Source organism: Macrobrachium rosenbergii, chromosome 51 (assembly GCF_040412425.1).
Source record: "Macrobrachium rosenbergii isolate ZJJX-2024 chromosome 51, ASM4041242v1, whole genome shotgun sequence".
Lineage (NCBI taxonomy): Eukaryota > Metazoa > Arthropoda > Malacostraca > Decapoda > Palaemonidae > Macrobrachium > Macrobrachium rosenbergii.
The window spans coordinates 8698376-8708319 of record NC_089791.1 but is presented as its reverse complement, the minus strand read 5'-3'; positions in this window follow the sequence as shown (position 1 = coordinate 8708319).

Here is a 9944-nt window from a genome sequence, read left to right as displayed (position 1 = left end):
GAGAGAGAGAGAGAGAGAGAGAGAGAGAGAGAGAGAGAGAACGTTTGTAACAAATTTTATGAAGGGATTTTATATTTGCCATAGCGGAGAAAGAGAGAGAAACAGAGGGAAAAATATTTTACTCTTCTTTGTAGAAGGAAATCTAGTTATTACCTCAATTTTTGGAGGGATTTCCTTCTTAATTTGCATGTTTTCAGCATTTCATGTTTACAACTTTTTAAATTGTGTGTAGTATTTTCTGCCCTCCATTTTTTTCATCTTTTATGTGCTGTAGTTTGTAAACGTACGCTGTTACTCCATACACACCATTCATAAAACCAGATGTTTAACTCTTTTGCCTTTACTCCTGTATTTATATATATACATGATATAATATATATATATATTGTTATATATATATATATATATATATATATGTTATATATTTGTTTGAAAGTGTATTTATACGTTGCGCAGGTGTTTTTATTTGTTTTTTTATATATTTCTACAGATAAAAAGTATATTTAAAACTGTATATTTATTACAGCCGTCGCGGGAAACGAATTGTCAATGTATGCGATTGTTAGCATTGACTTTCTTTGTTTATAGTTCAATATTTTTATTTTGCTATTGTTATTTTCTTTTTCATACCGAAGGTAAATCGTCATAACCATCACACTTTTTGGGCGAGAAAGTTGTGCGCTCATTGATGGAGAATTACGTGATATTAACAAAGATCATACCACCACCACTGAAGATGCTACTAGAACTGCTAAAATGATGATAAGATAGGTGATACTAATGCTATTTGATAACAGTATTGTATTGAACATTGTTTGTCAGTGGAAATATTTCTCCTCATAACATAGATTTGGTATAGCGATGATAATGACGATGGTGGTGGCTGTCTTCAGTCTCAAACTGCAAGAGGACGGCACCTGAATGTCCTCCCATTATCCCCGCCCACCTATCAAAATAACTCAACGAGGAATTTCGAATCTCCTTATGGGGACTGATTAATCATTGTCTGATATCAAATGCATCGTCATGGAGCTTGGGAGGCGATGGGGGTCGTTATGGGTTATGGGCTCTGAGAGAGAGAGAGAGAGAGAGAGAGAGAAGTCACCACCCCACACTCACTCCACCCACCCAATGGCCTGTCTCAAGTCTGTTCAGTGGCTACCTGCCCCTTCCTGCTCCACGCTCATTTCTTCCAGCTTCTTTGTTCATTACAGCAGAGCGCTCGCACGATCTCACAGACTCACATACACCCACCCGTTCCACACCCATCCCGATTCTTTTGTTTTAAGAAGTCATGTTTTCGTGACAGGACTGAGTTTAATTGACGCACACACACACGTGTGTATGTAGAGATATATATGGTATAGAGTATATATATATATATATATATATATATATATATATATGTATATATATTTATTATATATATACATTGTATAAATATGTATGTATGTAAGCATGCTTGATTATAATCACTTTGACACGTGATTATATATTTCTCAAAATCACTTGGAACATTGAAATAAATCCTGACTTTTAGTTTTTGTTCTAAAGACTAATAAATCTGACCGTTTTTTAGATTCTATTTCTATGCCATTATCATGGCTCATACATGAGAGATTTAGAAATCCACGCATATACTTCAAAGGGATAGTACAAACCCCAACATACAGACCACTTCAGAAACCAAAAATCACACCTGATAGTTGGCAGTGAGAGGAGCCTTATACTCATGTGTGGATTAGGTCATGTACTATTTACAAACAAATCTTAATATCTTTTTTCCCGTATATATTTTTTACGTTCTCTAAAATCTAAACATTTTACATGTTTCTTTTTAAATTAATGGACCAATCTTGTATATACATGGTTTGACTGATATCCATATTCTTAAAAAAGCTTTCTTTTATAAAACTAGATTCAGTGATTTTCTTTTCAGTGCAGTATTAGAATAAACTCTTTTTTGCTACTGCCCAGTTGATTGTATGACTGTTTTCACTAACATGTACGGAAATTCCACTGTTCACCTGTGCGTATCTTGCACATATTTTAGCTGCTCTACACGTTTTTCTGATGTTCTTCCAGTTTGACCAATATAAAAGTTACCAGAAGAGTTACATGGAATTTAATATACTCATCCTTCAGTGTTGTTGGGAGAGTTCTTTATAAACACATGTTTCATTGTTTTATTGTTATTAAATCTTCTTAACCCCAAAATTCTTTAGTAGATGGGGGTATCTTTCAAATTGTTATTGTTATATGGTAGTCAAAGGAGGTTCTTTTGTGTTGTCAGTTTCTTTTTGGTATTCTGCATCAAAACAATCATTCTCCTTATCCTATGTGAATTTCTCTGCTTTCAAGAACATTGCAAGAAGTAGCTGTTAGAAAATATTAAAGGCTCATGAATTATTTTGCACTAGTGAAGAATCTTACTTATTTATGTAATGTTTGTACAACTCTTGCGAATATCCTTTTCATACATTTTTAGAAAATATAAATCTTTACATCCAAGAAAATTCACTGAAGCAAGATATTATCAGTATTTGTTACATTCCATTAATCAACTGTTTTTCTTTCTATTTTACATTTGCTTTTCCTGTTTGTAACCATTACAGAGTGATATAAAATCAAATCAAATGTATTTTGCTTAGTGCTGCTATGGTTTATAGTTATGGAGTATAAAAATATTCATATTTCTTAGCTTTTAACTCTTTTAGTATTTTTTCTTTGAAGCTTTGTATCACATGCATATTGGCATTCATATTATTTATTATTCCTGTAGGGCTTCTACGTTCTGTATAATTTTGTATTGCCAAGTGTATTTTTATTTCCTTTTCTTTTTACGTCCTGTTTTTAGGGGGTAGGAGGCCCGTGCCGTTTTATAGCTTGGGGCTAGGCATCTGTGGAGGCAGTGAAGAACATTTTATGACGCTACGAACGGCCACTCAACATTTGCATGCCACCGAGTTGGCCATCATAGCACTGGAGCAGGGTCGGGGGGTTTTCGCCTCAAGAAGAATGGGGGTCGGGGAGGAGAGCCACACTGGAAGAAGGGCCCTTTTAGGTCTCGGGGGAATGTCGGCCCTAGTTGGGAGACAGGCTCTGGGAGGCTGGAATGGTGTTGGTTATGTTTGGATTTGGTAAGAACTTCGGACAAAAATACCGAACAAGAAGAAAAAATGTTTATCACGAGTCAGAGTGGTTCAGTTTCCCGCTTTTGCTCTTTAGTCGTAATTTATATTTATGAAGAGTTTTCTTTTTCTTTAGTTTCGCTCATTACCCCTATATATATATATATATATATATATATATATATATATATATATATATATATATATATATATATATATATATATATGTGTGTGTGTGTGTGTGTGTGTGTGTGTGTGTGTGTTTCCGTCAAGCATCTCTGTTCATGGTATGAGCACAACCCAATGGTGGTCTGGAGGTAGCTTTAGTTCCAGGAAAGCTGTCTACCATTTAACCGCCGACGCTATGCAGCCGAAATATTGGGCCTATTAAATTTAAGGTTTGGCGAATTCTTCAGTCACGATTTCTTCTGAGGTACTGGTATGGCTCTTCGAAATTCTTTTCTGTTTTTTCCATACAAGTTGTTTGATTGCAAGATAATCGCCATTAACGGGACAGATTCTGACCATTTGCGTACCATGGAGTGTGACCAATGGTAGTTCAGCAGCAATGATGAAATGGACTCGGATCGTAGGTGCGTAAGGGTTCTTAACACTGTATTTATACGGATTTTGTGCTTCCTATTTGTTAGCAAGAGCATTTTGATGAATAACATTGGAAGATCTGTTGTGGCTCTAAAGGTTGTAGATGCGTGATTAGATCGCTTTAGGAGGGGTTGCAAGCTTGGATTCCAATTAATTAATGTACTTGCTATAAGGAGTTGCAGACTTGAATGCTCTGACTTCCTATTGAATGAACCTGGCAAGTGTGTTATTCCATAGACTACAGCGTATGTACCCCAAGATAATCTTGAAGGTTGCAGATTTCGTGCTAAAATCAGTTTTGCATTCTATAATAATTAAGTTCTGTTAGATAAGCATGTATTTATGGACTTTCAGAGGAGGATCTTTCGATCTGCTTAGCAATCTTAAATACGTTGGCTTAGTAATTATTATGTCATTAAAAGGTCCTTCAATTTCCCCAAGAGAAAAATTGTCCCTTTGATATCAGACTCAGGGATTCAAGGTCCCTTGCAGGATGTTTCAGAGGTTATTTTTGAAATTGAAACCCCTGAAATTTTCTTCCTTTAATTTTGATCGTAGCTTTTAAACCAAAATTCTGAAACAATATTTTATAAATTGCTTTCTTGCTCTCCAGCAGACGTTCATAGAGGAATAAGTACCTTCGGCCACACTCCATGAATTGCCCAACCAAACAGAAAGGCAAAGATAAATTTCTCGTAATCAATTGACATTGCTTAATTTCAGATTTAAAATAAATTCATGCCCGTCTCGGTCACTCCATAAAAAAAATAGGAGAGTATTTTACTACAGTTCGGTTACACGAACCACTCTTTCTTTTTTTAATCGTTTCAAGTTCTTTGATCCATTTGGTAATTCGTACTTGACCCTGCTGAAATGTTCCTTAATGTTGAACTTCCATAACTACTTGTTTACTCACTCAGTCGATTAGCTGGTGGGTGATACAGGCATGATGGGATGAAATCGGTGATAGGTTACTTCGATATAAGGATGGTAAATAAGACATTGCTAATTCATGAAAAGAACCACCGTAGTGTCCTCTCTCTCCTTTTCTCAATGCTGAAGTGTCCTTAGAAAGTAAATTTGACATACGTAACATGATGAAAACCCCCTAACTCTCTCTCTCTCTCTCTCTCTCTCTCTCTCTCTCTCTCTCTCTCTCTCTCTCTCTCTCTCTCCCCGAGTAATCGTCATAAAAGTATTCTCTCCTAGTTTTTATTCCCGAAGTAATAGCGAAGTGTTCCGAAGCAAGATGTCTCGTGTCATAGCTAGACGTTTCAAAAGACGCTCATTGTGACATCATTATCCCGCCGTTAAATAAGCCATCAGAAGGTCTGAGACCAGATCTGCTTTGAAGAGAAATAACGGATATACAGTACAATGAGAGAGAGAGAGAGAGAGAGAGAGAGAGAGAGAGATGAGCTTCATTGAATCTCATTTAATTTTACTTTTGCCACTCAGTTGGTGTCATCCTAAACAACTGTCCGAAAGGAACATTTCCGTATCACATTTATGATATGAATTTTCCCGACATTAATTACTTGAATTAATACTTCACACACACCGTTAAAAAACAGTAGTCTAGAATATAACAGAATATATATATATATATATATATATATATATATATATATATATATATATATATGTGTGTGTGTGTGTGTGTGTGTGTGTGTGTGTGTGTGTACAGGGTCTCAGTAAAATTTATACACACTTCAACAGCAGATAACTCAAGTAATTTTTGTTCCTTTTCAGATCTTACCCATAAGAAAGGTTGATGGGGTCAAGACTTAGCTTTGAACAAAGGAAGTTCATCTTAGAATGCTATTGGAAGTATGAAAACAGCTAAAGTCCAGATACAGGACAAAGCAGAGTTTCAGTCAGATCCACTAACCCACGTAACTATCTCACGAATCATTAATAAGTTTGAATCTGATGGGACTGTCCAGAATGTACACAAGAACCGTTCTAGAAGACCACGGACATCAACCAGCCCCAGAAAGCAAGAAAGGGTACTGAAAAGTGTTCAGAAAGATCCAAAAAATCTCATAAGGCAAGCAAGCCAACACGTGGGGATTTGAAGAGCATCTGGCCATCGCATTTTAAGGCGCAATACTATATTCTTCTGTCTGGATCATCATCATTAATAGCGCGGATCAATGTAGGAATATAACTTTTCCATTTCAAGCGCCAGAATGGTTCTTGTGTACATTTTGCACAGTTCTATCAGATTCAAACTTATTAATGATTCGCGAGATAGTTACGCGCATAGAGGTGGATCTGACTGAAACTCTGTCTTGTGCTGTCTTTTGACTTCAGCTGTGTTTTCATACTTCCAATAGCATTTTAAGATGAATATCATTTGTTCAAAGCTAAGTCTTGACCCCATAATCTATTCTTATGGGTAATATCTGAAAAAAAAATTATTTGAGTTATCTGCTGTTGAAGTGTGTATACATTTACTGAGACATCCTGTGTGTATATATATATATATATATATATATATATATATATATATATATATATATATATATATATATATATATATATATATGTGTGTGTGTGTGTGTGTGTATATAGTATCGATTTTCTAATATCGCAACGCCCTTTCCATTTGAATGTCATGAGATGCACTGAGATCCTATCTTATAAAATTAATTTGTACACTAATTTTTCGTTATTGTTGCTTTCTTGTTTCTTACCAAATATACTGTGGCCGTTTGCTTGCTTCTGGATTTTGTCGATTTACATTTAGTATGAATTTTTTTTCGAGTGTGTGCGTTGTATATGTTTGCTCTTAGTGTGTAGCACTTGAGTGTTCATCCACTCGCCGTCATAATCACCTTAGGAATGTGTCATCTTCGAAGGAGCGTTTCTTTCTCACAGCAATAAAAACTTGAATGTCTTTTGAAAGAGGCTGCAAGAGCTTGCCGTCTCGTGTTTGCCTGAAATCTCTCTCTCTCTCTCTCTCTCTCTCTCTCTCTCTCTCTCTCTCTCTCTCTCTCTCTCTCTCTCATGGATTCGCTTCTTTTGTCATTTTCACCACTCGCCATGATTCCGTTTTTCAGTATCCCTTTATATTTTGATGTTTTAATACCTGAAATTCCCCATGCCTTACACCTGTATACTCGCTCAGCACTACGTATCAGTTATATGCATATCCTGATGTGCCTGCTGTTCCAGTCATTGTTTCATCTTATTTTTCTTACATTTGTCTTCATCATAATATTATTTTCGTATCCGTGATGCATTTTATGTGGTTTGCTCGTTACGTTTTATTTCAGAATTGGTTTTGTTTGTTTCTGAGTTTTAATCTTCATGTTTCTATATGAAAGTCCGTTTTGTCCATATTTGCGTGAGTCTGTCCAGCAGGACTTCTTTATCCTTTAATTATTACTTTTTCTTCCTCTTCTAGTTCTTTACTTGTTTCATCTTCCCTTCGTAAGTTTTCCCCTACTCTTCTTCCCAGCAACTCTCCTCCCCGGCTCCTCACCTTCTCTCATCCTGTCTCCCGGTGACGGCATCGTGAACTGACTCCTTTGGTTAGCGCTCAACTATTAGTTTCTATTATGTAATCGTAGATTCCTTTACTACTCCCCGGCCGTTCCCCTAAGTCCTCCTTTTAACATTGACCCGGCGCATAAAGTGGAATTATGCCTATAAATTTGGACAAAATCGGCAATCAGTGGCGATATTCGGTTATCCGCCGGCATCTCTGGGCCTATCTCAGCGGTCCGGGCAGAATTTTCGCCCTTGCGTCAACTCTCCGTAGATGTCTTTATCACGTGGCGTAATCCCCAAAACGCTTAGGAATAATTTCAAGCTAATGCTTGCTCATAAAATCAGATGGAAGCAGTTCTTATATATATTATTCTTCTTTTTTCATTTTTTTATTTTTTGTGTCCCGACCTTTTCCAAACTTTTTTGTGCCGTAATATTAAGTTCTTGGTGCGTGTGTATATAATTTATATATATATATATATATATATATATATATATATATATATATATATATATATATATATATATATATATATATATATAAGTATATATATATATATTTATATATATATATATACTCTATAAAATAAATTATACAAGTATATACTGTATATATGCGTGTGTGTGTATATATATATATATATATATATATATATATATATATGTATAACAACAAAAGCACGAGTCAAAACAGACGACAGTCAACAAAACAGTTGCATATTTATTATCTAGAAACGTTTCGTGTTACTTAAACACATCATCAGTCTGTAAAATTAAAAATAATACATATTAATTCTCAAATTCAAAATAAAGCTAAATTAAAAACAGCAGTCACATTCTTTAAAATTACAAAATATATAAAAAAAGTAAAAAAGAAAGGAGATTTTTTTCTTTCTCATAGTCTACCTAATCAAAAGAAGGGGAAAGACGAAGTAAGACCACAAGCTCACGCATGCCCAGAGTACACTTAGGCCAAGTGTACTCTGTGTATATATACATACACACATGTTGAAATGGTTAATGTTAAAGTTTTGAGACTCAGGGGGTTCGTCAGGGGTTGGACAGTTAGAGTATGAATGTCAGTGACAGTGATCGAAGTGCTGTTTCCCTCTTAGGGAAAACTGCCAAATGTTGAAAAAAATATGTTTGGATGTAAGGAGAGGAAAAGATTGTGTGCACAAAATTATACATGTACCGACTCAGTAAAGTATGTAATCTGAATATTCCATTTTACACAAACTAAAAACGATAAATTGCTATTACGCGTACCTTCTTATAAGCCCAGCCACTTCTTGGCCAAGGGTTTTATACCAGTAGTTTGTATTACACAACGATGGTTCCTCATGCAAGCACTGACCACGTCCTCCATTGTTCAACCGCAAGACACCATTATTTTATTGTAATCTTCTCGTTACTTGACTCTTAATAGTCATTAAGCTTCCGATCGGGGGATTTTTGTCAAATGAGAAGACAGTACACTTTTCTGCTGACCACCTCATTTCCCTACAATCTGTCTCGCTGTAAGTCTTCTCCCACCCCTTCCACTCACCTTCTCCCTCTCCTCTCTCTTTGGTATCTCTTTTTTTATTCTAGCTTGCAAGTCACTCTATGATGCTTGTTATGTAAACATTGGAATCCGTCATCAATAAGGTTAACAGACAGATTTTTCTTTAGCTAAGATTATTTTTCGGCGACAATTTTAAGTGAATTTATTTTCATTCCCTACTATAAATTATGTAAACTTACAAATGTGAACTGAGTACACAGCGTGTGTCTAGGTATCTTTGTGTAGTTTTCATTGCAGGCGTATTTCTGAGAGAGAGAGAGAGAGAGAGAGAGAGAGAGAGAGAGAGAGAGAGACAGACAGACAGACAGACAGACAGAGAGACAGACAGAGAGAGAGGTTTTCATTCATACTCTGCAGAGATACTAGCAGTTATGAACTCTCCATTCCAGTCCAAAACTTCGTCTAAGTTTTGTAGTTTTATTACTCTTGTCACAGATAAAAAAAAATAATCATAGTTCATGTTTTATGCTATCGTAGAAGATCTGAATCATGTAAACTAATACGAATCGATATATAAATGTGATTATAAATGTACGTGCCATATGATTGTCCTTTACCTCTGGTTCTGCATAGAATACGGGCTGAATTGTGAACAACAAGGTCGTTAGATCTGAATTTGTGCTCATGCTAAGTTCTGTTCCCTCTAAATTAAAGAGCCCTCAGATAAAGCCTTTTGCACTTTGCCCTTTTTCCAGTCTTTCAGCTGTCGGTGTCGACTATCTGCAGATTTCTTCATCAAATCGATAGGTTATTTTTCATAGCATGTTTATAGTTTTTGTGTGTGTGTGTGTGTTTAGTTCAGAAGAGAAATGACTGACAACATAGCCAAATCTGAATGACAAACGAAGAATGAAAATGGAACATGGAAGTGTCACGGAGTTTTCAACGGTAACCAAGGAAGGCCATTCACGTTACTACGTCCCGTTTCTAATTCGTAACTTGAAAAGGTGCACATGAGCCAAAGACCCACCTCCGGGATTAAGATGTACAAGTATGTACAGGTTGCCAAGACGTTTCCTTTGACGTCATGATCGTGCGAGTGCCAAAGATAAGAACTGAGATCAAGGTGTACACTTCCTGCTGTAGTATTGTGACTTGTCTTTTGAAGCCTTTTGAAAGCGTCAAGCTTATTTTCTTCCAGGGGG